Below are 16338 nucleotides of genomic sequence, written 5' to 3' on the forward strand. Positions count from 1 at the left end.
TTGGGGGTATCTGTACTTTACTTATATTTTTAAATGGCTAGTATGACAGGAAAATGCTCCAATTCACACACGTATCAAGAGAACATGCCCGGTCATCCCTACTGCGAACTAAACCCAAATTCTTTGTAAATTATGTATGTGTTGGAGTGTGCCCCAGGTTATCCGTAGTTTTTTTTTTAAACAAAGTGCTTAAGGGAATTTGAAATGATTTATACTTTTGCTTTCAATACTTAAGTATATTTTAGCAATTACATTTACTTTTGATACTTTAGTATATTTAAAACCAAATACTTTTACTCTAGTATTTTACTGGGTGACTCACTTTTACTTTAGTTATTTTCTATTAAAAAAAAGGTATCTTTACTTTTACTCAAGTATGACAATTGGGTACTTTTTCCACCACTGGATGTAATGGACCCTAGGGGAAGTATACTAAAACATGGGGTAAGGCAGCCTTAAATGTAAGATGCAAACATATGAAATCAACATGTGAGGATGAGCGAAGCCACCCTTCACCTGAACAAAGGAATAACTAGTTACGAGTTTGCATGGGTTAAAAAATATATATATATTTTTTTCCCCACACAGGTTAAAAAAATAGTTTAGTTCCCCTTAAACCATTTGTTGCAGTAAGGATCCCCCCCAGACTGGACTATGGAAACCATGAGAACACCCGCATGAACTGCTTTTCTGTGCGACCAGAGAAAATACGCTGCAAAGATCATGTCCCTGTGCTTTCTAACTTCACCATGTGTCTGAACTCTCTACCCAAAGGTGTTCAACTGCAGCTGCATGCTGTCTACTGGCCAACCATGTTGAGTAAATATTTGCATAGTTCATTCTATGTGGGTTTGTGGGCCAGGTAGTAGACCAAGTGATACAGGTGAGAGAATGGTGATTACGCATTTTGTTCACCATCGTTCTCGGAAGGTAACGTTCCGTAATGAGACTACTTTTTCTAATAAAGCATTGTCCCAAAGTGTGTGAGTATTTAAAAAAACTTTTATTTAACTTGGCAAGTCAGTTAAGAAAAAAATCTTATTTTCAATGACGGCCTAGGAACAGTGGGTTAACTGCCTTGTTCAGGGGCAGAGCGGCAGATTTTTTACCTTGTCAGCTCAGGGATTTGATCTTGCAACCTTTCGGTTACAAGTCCAACGCTCTAACCACTAGGCTACCTACCTGTTATAAGGCAAGGTCTAGCATTGTCATGATGAGTAAATACACAGACAACTTTACACAATGTTTACAAGCACTGCATTGACCGACTGGACAAAGATTATTTTGCAATTTACTGTCTACGGAGAGAGGGTATGTTTACAAGTAGTGATGGTCAGTTTACTGCTGTTCAACCAACTTCGGAACGGAAGTATCCCGGGAGCAATGAACACAGAACACTTAAATACAACAAATTTAGTGAAATTAAAAACAAAGAGTTGGAAAATAACTCGACAGTTGACTTTGAAGATTCAGGAGTACTTCATGCCACTGTAATTCCAATGGCAAGTTGATATGCCATGTCTATAGTTGTACATAGCAGCAGGAGAGGCATAAAGGAAACCGTAATTTCAGCACTCCCAACAGCTTGCAAAACATCAGCAATCTAATAGTCCCGTGTAGCTCTGTTGGTATTATAGCAGGGCGCTTGCACTGCCAGGGTTGTGAGTTCGATTCCCACAGGGCTAAATGTATGCACTCACTACTGTAAGTCGCTCTGGATAAGAGTGTCTGCTAAATTACTAAAATGTAAAAAAATATGTAGCAAAGTAACTGAACTGCTCATATGGCAGTGTAATTCAGTTTACTTAATAGTGTTGTAGCTGATGCTCGGCATTCACAGTGACATAACAGCACCTGCTGCCCGACTCATACAAACAGTGAACACCAAACTGTGTTAGAAGAATAATTTATATTCTTACTCAACCATCTGACACAGCTTTGTGTGCGCACTTACAGCCAATAATGAAAAGTCATGGCAGATACAACTAGGGTTGTGATGATTCTAGTATATGTTTTCCATGAAAACACGAAGCAGACCAAACTCTTTGGTCCTTTAAAAACATGCTGTATGTCAAAATGTGTGTGCTATAGCATGGAAAATATATAAATATGACTCTGGATGACAATATAATGTTTGTTTCCAACATTAGGGCTTCATGTTTTGTTTCCTTGCCACAATACTAACAAGTATCGTGATGCTGGTATTGTCCCGGCCCTAGATACATTATATATATATGGAAATAACGTGAGCTTTTTAAAATCAAGGATGTTTTTAGGCCTACAGCCCCTCATAAATAAAACTAGCGGCCAGAAACCAGACTACATGGCAGAACGCTGACATTTCTGATGCTGGAAACAATTACTTGGATCACAAAATGAAACAAGGACAAGTGGAAAACGCATCAATGATACATAGTCCAAACATACTGCTTCATGCTGTAAATTCTTCTCTTCGAGGTTTGGCTGTGGAATGAAAGAGTAACGACATTGGTGGAAAAAGTACTCAATTGTCATACATGAGTGAAAGTAAAGATACCTTAATAGAAAATTACTCAAGTAAAAGTCACCCAGTAAAATACTACCCGAGTAAAAGCCTAAAAGTATTTGGTTTTAAATATACTTAAGTATAAATTGTTTCAAATTGCTTATATTAAACACATGATGGCACAATTTTGTATTTTATTTTCCACGGATAGCCAGGGGCACACTCCAACACATAATTTACAAACAAAGCATTTGTGTTTAGGGAGTCTGACAGATCATAGGCGGTAGGGACGACAAGGGATGTTTTCTTGGACGATTTTCATGTCCAGCTAAGCATTCAAAACGTAACAAGTACTTTTGGGTGTCAGGGAAAATGTATGGAGCAAAAAGTACATAATTGTCTTCAGGAATGTATTGAAGTAAAAGTTGTCAAAAATATAAATAGTAAAGTACAGACACCCCCAAAAACGACTTAAGAAGTACTTTCAAGTATTTTCACTTAAGTTCTTTACACCACTGAGTAACTAACAAGGCAGAAAAGCAAAAGGCTGTGTCTGTGACCAGAGTTTAACCTTTCGCCCCAAAGCATGCCAAGTACACAAACAGGGCGCCCGTAGCAGAGTGACTCATTCACAATTCTAAAACGTATGTTTCAGGGATGAGACTAACCAATTCAGGCCAAATAGACACAGCAAAAATATAGAGCTACAGATTATTGTCAATATAAACTTTCCTCAGACTCTGGTTGACAAAGAAACAATAGACAGTCTCGCTGACAAACATGTTGTTGGAAGCAAGGTTATAGTAAACCGAAACTACTAATGAAAGACGTTCATAAACTGAAATAAAAACTATTCACAAACCCGTTTGAAAAACTAAAACTATACAGAAACGTATCTTTGACAAATTAACAGTACACTGTACAAACAAAAGCGCACACACACACAACCAGTCAAAGGTTTGTCAGCTTCATGAGGTAGTCACCTGGAATGCATTTCAATGAACAGGTGTGCCTTGTTAAAAGTTCATTTGTGGAACTTCTTTCCTTCTTAATGCGTTTGAGCCAATCAGTTGTGTTGTGACAAGGTGGTATACATAAGACAACCCTATTTGGTAAAATATCAAGTCCATATTATGGCAAGAACAGCTCAAATAAGCAAAAAGAAATTACAGTCCATCATTACTTTAAGACATGAAGGTCAGTCAATCCGAAAAATGTCAAGGACTTTGAAAGTTTCTTCAAGTGCAGTCGCAAAAACCAAACGCTATGATGCAACTGACTCTCAAGAGGACTGCCACAGGAAAGGAAGACCCAGAGTTACCTCTGCTGCATTAGAGTTACCAGCCTCAGAAATTGCAGTCCAAATAAATGCTTCACAGAGTTCAAGTAACAAACACATCTCAAAATCAACTGTTCAGAGGAGACTGTGTGAATCAGGCCTTCATGGTCAAATTACTGCAAAGAAACCACTACTAAAGGAAACCAATAAGAAGAAGACTCTTGCTTGGGCCAAGAAACACGAGCAATGGACATTAGACCGGTGGAAAGATGTCTTTTGGTCTGACAAGTCCAAATTTTAGATGTTTGGTTCCAGGATGTAACAACAAAATGTGGAATAAGTCTAGGGGTATGAAAACTTTCTGAAGGCACCGTACATAGTAATCAATATTATATACATTTGTTAATTTGACTGATAATCATATCATTCTATCCACTTCCTTATTTTGTCTAATTGTCGTATAGACATATATTGTATATTGATCGGCCTGCCTGCTACTATGTAGTTTCATTGACAAACATAGATGGAACTTGCTGATAAAGTTGATGACATGTTCTCAGAAATCAGTTCTAAGCACAGACAGCAGAAGCGGAATCAATACTGTCTGCAGTGCACTGACTAAGTTATCCATGCACGTCTTTTTACTTCAGAAATACTGCACCAAACACCTGAGCTAGATGTAAAATTGTGCGGCTAACACATCCACTGCAAAACATCAAAATAAATTACAGATTTATTGGTTTATCTTGGATTAATTCTGACTATTTTGAGGAAATGGTATTGTCTATGCTGTGGATGTGGTGACTCAAGGAGGGACAAACATTAATTGCCAGGGTACGATATAGTGAACATAACACACCCACATCAAACCACACCTCCAAGACCCAAATATAATATTTCTTAATGAGAAGCAGAAAAACACGTGGAATCAATGCGTTCAGCCCCCCCTTGAAAAAGAACCTAACCTATGACCTGACCCATCAACGTATGTATTACTGCTCCACAGTGGCAAAACCTTACATCCCAAAAAATCAAAACACTATACATAGAAGACATTTAACATTAAACACACAGGCTACTTCCGGTCCCTAACACAAAAAAAAACAAGTAAATCAGATCTTAAACCTAACTAAACTGAATTTCAAGGAAAAGTCTATAAACTATAATAACATTGGTTGGAATGTTGAAGAGTCACATTCATTCCTCCAGGTTCTAAAGTTCCCGGTCGGAGATGGAAATAATTATGTAAGCATAAACACCTGTGCCATAGGACTTACCCCTATCTCCCCTGTGCCTCCTCTTCATTCTTCACCTGCTCTAATCACAAAACACATGTGGCTCTGAGAGAGAAAGAACAGCTCTGCAGCAGTTCCTCTGAACAAGGCTCTCTCTTTCTCAGACTCCTCCTCCTTCCCTCTTGGTCTCTCTATCGCTCTCTGGCTTGAACGGAGTCCCTGAACCCCACCCATTCTGAGCTAGCGTGTGTCCGCAAAACACAAAAAGATCTGATCTCCATCCATTTACCTTATTCATCCTTTAAGAACAATGGATATCATTGGAAAATTTCATTTTTTGTTGTTGAAAAGGACACACTGTCAAGTGGTGGAAACACAGGCAACCAGAGTCAGAAAAAGTGCACAGTAAACATAGCGCAGGGAGCTGGATGCACATAGTAGAAAACACACAGGGGAGGGCTCATGGGGATTTGAAAACGGGTCAGATCCTGTTATAGAACTAATTGTTTTAACGTCTCACCTAGGCCACACAGTCTTATCACCACAACTCAAACACACAAAGGAAGGAATTTAAAATGTTACTCAGGTAACTAAACTTGAACCAATAAGCTAGGCTTATTTGTGCCATATTATATAGACAGTCTGTTTGCATATAGAGCACATTTCAACAGTGAGCGTACCATGTTTCCTCTTTCTATGCCTAAAGTATATTTGTTTGAACATGTTGAATCAACATAAGCCACCACAACCAACATTACAAGTAAGAATGTCAAAATGACATTCCAGTCATGCAAACATATTCAGGCCAACCTTTTGTTTGCTTTCCCCTCCTCCTTCCCTCTGGGTGTTTTTGCTTTTCTGGGACAATGCTTTATTTGAAACGGTAATCTTCCATTACGGAACGTTACCTTCTGAGAACAATGGTGAATAAAACGTGTGAACACTATTCTCTCACCTGTATCACCTAGCCTACTATCTGCCCCACAAAGCCACATAGAATGCATTTTACCGAACATGCTTGACAAGTTGGCGATACCAGGGTGAAAATTAACAGCAAGCAGCTGCAGTTCAACACTGTTGGGTAGAGAAAGTTCAGACACACACACACAAACACGTAATACTGGTTATAGCAAACATAAACTAGGCTCCCTGAGGCCTTTCATGAGGTTGAGTGTTCTGATGTGTTGGAATACTTTTCATATTACTATAATAGACTGTTTTCCCAATTCTATTCAGGTATAGGCCTACTCGTTTGTATGTAGTAGGCCTGTGTGTGAAACTGCCTTGAAGGCTTTAGACAACACCTGCAATCTCATAGAACACAGAAGCTACTTATAGAAGCAGAGACAAAGTCTCTTTGTTCAGGGTTTTTTTTACGTGAAGGTTCTCCAGTACTGTGGAGCGAGAGCAACCAGCTAAAGCGACCTATGTTGGGGATCGGTTACATTTTTGGACAACTTGATTGGCAGAGGAGATGCTGGGAATGAGTAGGAGTTTAGAGATTACATTCTTAGCATCAGCAATGCAGGTTTCACTTTACTGTGAGGTTGGCACTACTGTTGGCAAAATATTTTGGCCTACAGTAAGTCCAGATTCTTTAAATGCTGTATGGTCAGGACACCTCTTAAAACAATCTTTTAGACATACTTGTTGGAAACTATCTGACACTGACAGCATTTTCACACATCGATGAATAAACCACACTGTCACTTATTTGACAAGTGGTTGAGGCTCACATCATTAGCGCCTCCTACATTAACTCCAATGTACCTCATTCAATATTACGCTAAATTAACTTTCAAAAAATGTTTGCAGTGACCTGCATTAAATTGTTTTTATTGTTTCTGTACATCATGTGCAGTTGATCAATCAAAATTAGATTAACATTTGAAATATTGGTACTATAGCCTCATGATCGAAGTTCTACATAGCATTCAGTAGCCAGGAAAGTCATTGAGTTAGTCTCAGGCATGTAGGCTAGTCTATAAGCAATGTATGGGAACAGTGACTGAGACGTGGAATAAGGTCTCTCTTTAGTCTTTCAGCAAACCCTCAATTGTCAAAATGTCACAATAGAATACATGAAAAGACTGAGCCTTTAAAGAAGAGGATATATGAAAGTATCTACAATTCATACTATACGGGCCTGATAGGGGTATAGCTTTTTAGTCTTCTAGGAAATAAATAAATAGCCTACTTTGTAGGAAAGGGAACACTTAACAGGCTTCCATCTTGGCTGCAAAATAGTAAGTCATAAAAGAAGTAAGCTTCCTTCTTTCATGATAACGCACAAGGCCATTGGTACTTTTGACAAACTCAAACAAGATAGATGACAACCCATATACAGTCAAATTATCTGAGGTTTTCAATACAAAATGAGAATACGCAATCAAATCAAAATCCACTGCAGAGCAATCAATCTGCTGTATGATTGCATTTATCCTGTTTCTGAGGGGAAATTGGCAATTAAGGTCAATTACAGGATTCTGAAAACAACGCACGTGTCTTTGGGCCTTCTATAGGAAGTAATGAATCCACTAAGATAACTGAGAGTACAGTGACCTTAGAGGTACAATTTGCCAGTCTAAGGTCAGTTTGCCAAAAGACTAGAGTAGTTTTAGTTAGTAAAAGCTTTTCCTTAAGTTAGAAGCCAGCATCAAATTTAGTTCATTGGAGCAATAATTTTAGTGTTAGTTAACATTTCTCTGTTGTGGTATTAACTAACCATATTCCACAAGCACAGCTTGCGACAGTTGAATTGGCCAATTTTCCACTGTTTTTTAACAGCTTCCAGCCCTATCAACAGGGGTCTTTTCCATGTGATTTCTCGCTCTCCTTGACTTCAGTTTAACCTTCCTCCCTTAGTACCAGGAAAATAACATCTCTGGACACTGACATTGAAGTGTTCATCTTCAAACTTTTGAAATTTCCACATGAGATAATGAATGATGTAATGGCCTAATGAGATCAGAAAGCAGTGGTGGAGGAACCGTCAGTTTAATCAATCTGCCACGCTTAATAGTTGAAGACAGTGGGTTCGGAACAGCAAGTCACGAATCTGTGTGTTGTGTCATGGTGTCTGACTACTGATAGTAGAGGTAACACGCTGGCCCCTGGGAAAGAGTATTTGCTGATGTCACAGAGGAATATCACATCTTCAATCTTGGCAGATAAACAGGCTCAGAACTCACCACTAAAGAGATAAGATTCGAGGAAAATACCAACCCTTGACCCTGTTTGTTTGGTTGGTTGGTTTCATGCAAATCTGACTGTCAAAAGTATTGAATAGCCTACAACTTCCCTTCACCCAAATACAATCTACAAACATATTTCCCCCAGCGATGGTAGATGTGAGACAGAATCTATAAAACAGTCTCTGCTACAGTATTTTTTCTTTCAGTAGTAGCTTAACTTGAAAGAGCAATTAGTGGCTGGATGGTCACATCTTAGCTAGGGCTACTTCAGTAGACAAATGCTCATCTTTGATGGCCACTTGCATGGCACGCTGGAGAAGTGCTCTTCACGAATGAATCCCAGTTTCAACTGTACCGGGCAGATGGTAGGTCGTCGTGGTTTGCTAATGTCAACGTTGGGAACAGAGTGCCCCATGGTGGAGGTGGAGTTAAGGTATGGGCAGGCATAAGCTACGAACAATGAACACAATTGCATTTCATTGATAGCTATTTGAATGCAGAAAAATACCATGACGAGATCCTGAGGCCCATTGTCGTGCCATTTGTCTGCCGCTATCACCTCATGTTTTAGCATGATAATGCACAGCCCCATGTCGCAAGGATCGCTACACAATTCCTGGAAGCTGAAAATGTCCCAGTTCTTCCATGGCCTTAATTCTCACCAGACATGTCACCCATTGAGCATATCTGGGATGCTCTGGATCGACATGCACAACATGTCCAGTTCCCGCCAATATTCAGCAACTTCACACAGACAATGAAGAGGAGTGAGACAACATTCCACAGGCCACAATCAACAGCCTGATCAACTCTATGTGAAGGAGATTTGCATTTGCATGAAGCAAATGATGGTCACACTAGATACGGACTGGTTTTCTGATCCATGCCCCTACTTTTTTTTAAGGTATCTCAGAGCAACAGATGCATATCTGTATTCCCAGTCATGTGATATCCATAGATTACGGACTAATGAATTTATTTAAATTGACTGATTTCCTTATATGAACTGTAACTCAGTAAAATCTTTGAAATTGTTGCATGATGCATTTCTATTTTTGTTCAGTGTATATTTCATCTCCAATATTTATTGACAACAAATACATTTGCACAATGAGCACTTGTTGTCTGAAATACATTGTTACAGTTGTTGGTTAGCTAGCTACAGAATTTTTGCCATATTAGCATGAGCATTACAATATCATGAAATTCGTCGAAACACCTCAAAACAAGACATGGTATCAAGAACAAGATGAAACTAGCTGAAAGAGTCACTTACGATTCCCTACATGGCAGTTTGTCATTGTTGGTAGCTAACTGGCTATCCAGAATCACAACATCTCACGGACTTCTGCACCACTGAAGCATGAACATTGTTAGGTTGTCAGCTAACCCACCTATGCAAACCGATTAGGTTCTCAACCAAGTACCAGGGATCAACACAGAACAAAGCTATGCATCAGCAGTGATAATCCTGTAATAAAGCCTTATCAGGCAAATAATTACCACAACACATTTGTACGTGAATACTGTCACCTGTAGCAAAACATTTTGCACAGAAGGACAACAGTTTGCAGCGGAAACTACGGTTTCTATTGGACGAATTCAGGTAGGTCCCTCCCAGTTTCGTTCCGTTTGCTTCCAAGTTGTTCCAAGTGAATACACCCCTAATGAGTCTGTTTGCCTTGAATACTCTGAAGAGCTGAGCTTAACAGCACAATAACAAATGCTCGCAGGTGCCACCCGTTAATGAGGAACCCACCTGTGAATTCATGATTAAATTATGACCATGTCAGGTCCACACACACACACACACACACAGGACAGCATAAAAACTGTTTATATACATATATACTGTTTTACAGTATAGTACAGCATACGCACAAAACCTAAAGACAAAAAGCCTATATGTTGACCTAGACAGAAGATAAGAGATTGAAGAACAGTGTATTAATATGGAGGAAGTGAGTATGTGGAAACACCTACAGTAGTCAAATTCCACTTTTCAATTGAAACCGAGTCAAGAGCAACATTATTCCAAAGCAATTTACACATGCAGTAGTTGTTTCCTGTTTCGTTGAATACGTTAATTTAATGGTGCATGTTATATGTTTACTAAAAACAGTATCTTCAGAAAGTATTCACACTCCCAGACTCTTTCCACATTTTGTGGAGTTACAGCCTGAATTTAAAATGGATTAAAGAGATATATAATTTACAGGGTCCCTGGGCAAGAAAAGACTGAATAATCCTGGTCTCTAGCTACCTTATGTTGTAATGTATAGCAGCTGCAGCCACAAGTGTTATCAAAGAGGTTGTTTTTGCTCATTTGTTAACACCCTTCAAGATTAACTTTCAACAAGAAGTATCAAATTATCATGATTTGGTGATTTGCAGCTCACTGTTTTTGCAGCTGTTAGCTATCTCTTTGAAAATAACTTGTGTGAAACATTTGTGTACGGAACGTGTTAAAAGTATGTTTGCAATGGGAAGTAATAGTTGTACATTTCGATTTGGATATGCTTAAAATTGTTGTTTTTGTTATTGGGGGCCTACTGGCTTATTTTAAATGGGTGGCTTTTATCAGTATGCTGTGTGTGACTGCTCTCTATGTGTTTTACAAAAATAGTTATCCTACACCGAGTGCGCAGATCACGGTCGGTGTCCTTTCAGCACCACGAGCCTGTCACCTTTGATGTGTCACTGTTGTTGTCATTGCTATTGGTGACGGTGACAGGTTGTTGCTTATGGCATTGTTCCATGCTGGGCTTGTGAGTGACAGCCCGATGCGCGGCTCAGGCCTGTTTGATTAATTCATGATTTCATCAAAAAGCATTGCTACTCCTACATTACAGCTAGATATGTCTTGTGCATTAAAGATAAGACTCAGCAAAATGACGTTTCCACGAGAAGCACCATAGATCGAAAATTGAAATGAGAGAGATGCAAGACTACGCTCTCACACAGTATCTGCGCACGTGCATGGGGTCGCTTCACGCTAAGTCTACCTTTACGTGATGTTTGTTATTTTTCAGGTTGAAGTTTTGGAAGATTCCCCCCCCCCCACTAAAGGCCTAGGTGCAATAGTCCCGGTTTGCCACTGGACCCAGCAAAGAATGGAATGCGAACAAAGGTGAAAAAAGTCACAAGGGGTCCCCCCCTCTTCAAAAAGTAGGGAGGTGGAGAGCAGAGTATCAAAGCAAATGTTATTTGTCACATGCGCCGAATACAACAAGTGTTGACCTTACTGTGAAATGCTTACTTACAAGCCCTTAACCTCTCTGCGCACGGAACCCGCTAGCGGGCTGAAATTCCACAACATACGGTGATCGCTACATAAAGTCATATTTAACATTCATGAAAATACAAGTGTCTCACATGTATCGAAAGCCTAGAATCTTGCTAATCCAACTGCGTTGTCAGATTTAAAAAAGGATTTACTGCGAAAGAATACGATGCGATTATCTGAGCATAGAGCACCATAAAAAACAACCATTTTAACCAGCACAGGCCTAACAGAATCACAAACTGCATTAAAAAAATGGTTTACCTTTGACGATCTTTGTCTGTTTGCAATTCCAATGCTCATTGTTACACAATGAATGATCTTTTGTTTGATAAAATCCGTTTTTATAGCCTACACGAAACATTTTGTGAACCGCTTGTGTCGTGAATTCCGTCTCATTCCATTTTCGACGACACATTCCAGGTAAATAACCCACACAGAACGTGACTTTTCCAGTCATGTTTGGTTTCACTGCAATCAACTGGTTTGTTTGTAACACAATAAAACCTGATGGGCCATTTCGCAGGACGTATTGACTGAAAGAAACCGATTTGAAGACAACAAGTCATGACATCATTGTGCACCAATGATTTGCCCGCTGTTTCGTTGATTGACTGTCTTTTAACCCAATGACCACTAATCATCTTGAAATATAGCTGGGTAGATAGCCAATGAGCTGAGGTAAACGGCAATAGATCATGTTTATGTGTTGCAAGACCAACCCATGTAGTAAGCTCCAGCGTAATGAGAGTCATTCGTTTTTGAAGTTTCATACCGGAAGGAGAAACACAATTGTGCAAGTTCTCCCACTTAAAAAGATGAGAGAGGCCTGTAATTTTCATCATAGGTACCATTTCGGTATTTTGTATATAGTTTTTTGTTTCAAAATGTATAACTTCACCAATTTGGCCACTGGGGTACATTTGGGCTACTTGTGTGGGACACCTGGGTGACTTCATGATAAATGTCATGTAGCACACTCATTTTGGAAGTTATCATTCTGAAACTTTGCACAAGTACTGTTGTCCCCATCATCCTCTCTGAATGTTTGTTTTATCTTGTTCATTTTAAAGAGGATACAAAAATAAAAAACATGTTTTTTTCATTGTTTTATCTAAACCAGATCTATTGTGTTATATTCTCCTACATTCAATTCACATGTACACAAACTTCAAGTGTTTTCTTTCAAATGGTACCAAGAATATGCATATCCTTGGTTCTGTGCCTGAGCTACAGGCTGTTAGATTTGGGTATGTCTTCAGGCAGAAATTGCACAAAGTAGGGGGGGAGCTCTAAAAGGTTTTAAGCTTCTCTAGTGTCCGTGAGTTATTTACTCAGCAAAATAAGAACATAACTAACTCACACACACACACAAAATGGTTTGGTTGTTATGAATGCACTGATCTAAGTTAGACACGAAGCATTTCAGCAACAAAGAAAAATGACTTAATATCAGAGTTGTGACTGTTGTTCACACACATATCTGCCCTCTCATTGGCTAGAATGGTTCCACCTGATCCTCCCGCCTGCCTTCCATCTTTGAGGACTTGTATTTCCATTTTTAGTGTGGTCAGTCAACTATCTTATCATTTCAATAGATAATTTTTGGTGAAGCCTCATAAGAGGGGGAGCAATTTGGACTGCATTGAGCATTCTCTGGGTGATAAACATTTGGCGTGTCAATGCAATTAGACTATAGGTCTAGATGGAATAGGAGAGAATAGCTGTACCTCTATTTCGTATCGTCTGAGATATCCAAAGATTGGAAAGCTGCCACGGTTATCCTCCTCTTCAAAAGGGGGAGACACTCTACAGTCGTGGCCAAAAGTTTTGAGAATGACCCAAATATTATTTTCCACAAAGTTTGCTGCTTCAGTGTCTTTAGATATTATTGTCAGATGTAACTATGAAATACTGAAGTATCATTACAAGCATTTCATAAGTGTCAAACGCTTTAATTGACAATTACATGAAGTTGATGCAGAGTCAATATTTGCATAAATTCTCAATGGGATTAAGGTCTGGGGAGTTTCCTGGCCATGGACCCAAAATATCGATGTTTTGTTCCCCAAGCCACTTAGTTATCACTTTTGCTTTATGGCAAGGTGCTCCATCATGCTGGAAAAGGCATTGTTCGTCAGCAATCCCACATATGAATGGTCTCAGGATGCTTTACTGTTGGCATGACACAGGATTGATGGTGGCGCTCACCTTGTCCTCTCCGGACAAGCTTTTTTCCGGAAACCCCAAACAATGGGTAAGGGGATTCATCCGAGAAAACTTATTTACCCCAGTCCTCAGCAGACCAATCCCTGTACCTTTTGCAGAATATCAGTCTGTCCCAGATGTTTTTCCTGGAGAGAAGTGGCTTCTTTGCTGCCATTCTTGACACCAGGCCATCCTTTGCCTCGCTGTGCGTGCAGATGCACTCACACCTGCCTGCTTCCATTCCTGAGTAAGCTCTGTACTGGTGGTGCCCCAATCCCGCAGCTGAATCAACTTTAGGAGACGGTCCTGGCGCTTGCTGGACTTTCTTGGGTGCCCTGAAGTCTTCACAACAATTGAACCGCTCTCCTTGAAGTTCTTGATGATCTGATAAATGGTTGATTTAGGTGCAATCTTACTGGCAGCAATATCCTTGCCTGTGAAGCCCTTTTTGTGCAAAGCAATGATGATGGTATGTGTTTCCTTGCAGGTAACCATGGATGACAGAGGAAGCTTTCGAAGCTTCCAGTCTGTTATTCAAACTCAATCAGCATGACAGAGTGATCTCCAGCCTCCTCATCAACACTCACACCTGTGTTAACATGATGTCAGCTGGTCCTTTTGTGGCAGGGCTGAAATGTAGTGGAAATGTTTTTGAGGGATTCAGTTAATTTTCATGGCAAAGAGGGACTTTGCAATTAATTGCAATTCATCTGATGACTCTTCATAACAATCTGGAGTATATGCAAATTGCCATCATACAAACTGAGGCAGCAGACCTTGTGAAAATGAATATTTGTGTCATTCTCAAAACTTTTGGTCATGACTATAGACCCAAACTGTGAAATAACTTTATCCATCCTGCCCTGCCTTTCTAAAATCTTTGAAAGCCAAGTTAATAAACAGATCACCGACCATTTCGAATCCCACCGTACCTTCTCCACTTTGCAATCTGGTTTCCGAGCTGGTCATGCGTACAGCCAGGCACATGGTCCTAAACGATATCATAACCACCATCGATAAAAGACAGTACTGTGCAGCCGTCTTCATCGACCTGGCCAAGGCTTTCGACTCTGTCAATCACTGCATTCTTAAATCAGCAGACTCAATATCCTTGGCTTCTCAAATGACTGCCTCGCCTGGTTCACCAACTACTTCTCTGATAGAGTTCAGTGTGTCAAATCAGAGGGCCGGTTGTCCGGACCTCTGGCTGTCTCTATGGGTGTGCCACAGGGTTCAATTCTCAGGCTGACTCTTTGGTTTGTTCTCTGACAAATCAACTGTAAATTTCGGTGTTCCTCAAGGTTCCGTTTTAGGACTACTATTGTTTTCACTATATATTTTACCTCTTGGGGATGTTATTCGAAAACATAATGTTAACTTTCACTGCTATGCGGATGACACACAGCTGTACATTTCAATGAAACATGGTCAAGCCCCAAAATTGCCCTCGCTAGAAGCATGTGTTTCAGACATAAGGAAGTGGATGGCTGCAAACTTTCTACTTTTAAACTCGGACAAAACAGAGATGCTTGTTCTAGGTCCCAAGAAACAAAGAGATCTTCTGTTGAATCTGACAATTAATCTTAATGGTTGTACAGTCGTCTCAAATAAAACTGAAGGACCTCGGCGTTACTCTGGACCCTGATCTCTCTTTTGAAGAACATATCAAGACCATTTCAAGGACAGCTTTTTTCCATCTACGTAATATTGCAAAAATCAGAAACTTTCTGTCCAAAAATGATGCAGAAAAATTAATCCATGCTTTTGTCACTTGGTTAGACTAGGTTAGACTACTGCAATGCTCTACTTTCCGGCTACCCGGATAAAGCACTAAATAAACTTCAGTTAGTGCTAAATACGGCTGCTAGAATCCTGACTAGAACCAAAAAATTTGATCATATTACTCCAGTGCTAGCCTTTCTACACTGACTTCCTGTCAAAGCAAGGGCTGATTTCAAGGTTTTACTGCTAACCTACAAAGCATTACATGGGCTTGCTCCTACCTATCTCTCTGATTTGGTCCTGCCGTACATACCTACACGTACGCTACGGTCACAAGACGCAGGCCTCCTAATTGTCCCTAGAATTTCTAAGCAAACAGCTGGAGGCAGGGCTTTTTTCCTATAGAGCACCATTTTTATGGAACGGTCTGCCTACCAATGTCAGAGACGCAAACTCGGTCTCAACCTTTAAGTCTTTACTGAAGACTCATCTCTTCAGTGGATCATATGATTGAGTGTAGTCTGGCCCAGGTGTGGGAAGGTGAACGGAAAGGCTCTGGAGCAACGAACCGCCCTTGCTGTCTCTGCCTGGCCGGTTCCCCTCTTTCCACTGGGATTCTCTGCCTCTAACCCTATTACAGGGGCTGAGTCACTGGCTTACTGGGGCTCTCTCATGCCGTCCCTGGAGGGGGTGCGTCACCTGAGTGGGTTGATTCACTGATGTGGTCATCCTGTCTGGGTCTAGAATCGGCTTCCTATTTCGCAACAAAGCCTCCTTCACTCATGCCGCCAAACATACCCTCGTAAAACTGACTATATCCTACCGATCATCAACAATGTAATTTACAAAATAGCCCCCAACACTCTACTCAGCAAACTGGATGTAGTCTATCACAGTGCCATCCATTTTATCACCAAAGCCCCATATACTAC

General features: G+C 40.1%; 1 protein-coding gene across 3 annotated transcripts in view; it reads right to left on the reverse strand.

The window, feature by feature from the left end:
- LOC139411643 (phosphatidylcholine:ceramide cholinephosphotransferase 1-like) overlaps nt 1-16338 on the reverse strand; it is a 43453-nt gene that overhangs the window by 16900 nt on the left and 10215 nt on the right. The window contains exon 1 of one of the 3 annotated variants that reach the window (XM_071158258.1): nt 5042-5128. The exons of the other annotated variants lie outside the window; for them this stretch is intronic. The gene's annotated coding sequence lies outside the window, so the exon portion shown is untranslated. Of the gene's footprint in view, nt 1-5041; nt 5129-16338 lie in introns of those variants that run through there. 3 annotated transcript variants of the gene reach the window in all.

This window comes from Oncorhynchus clarkii, chromosome 1 (assembly GCF_045791955.1).
Source record: "Oncorhynchus clarkii lewisi isolate Uvic-CL-2024 chromosome 1, UVic_Ocla_1.0, whole genome shotgun sequence".
Taxonomy (NCBI): domain Eukaryota; kingdom Metazoa; phylum Chordata; class Actinopteri; order Salmoniformes; family Salmonidae; genus Oncorhynchus; species Oncorhynchus clarkii.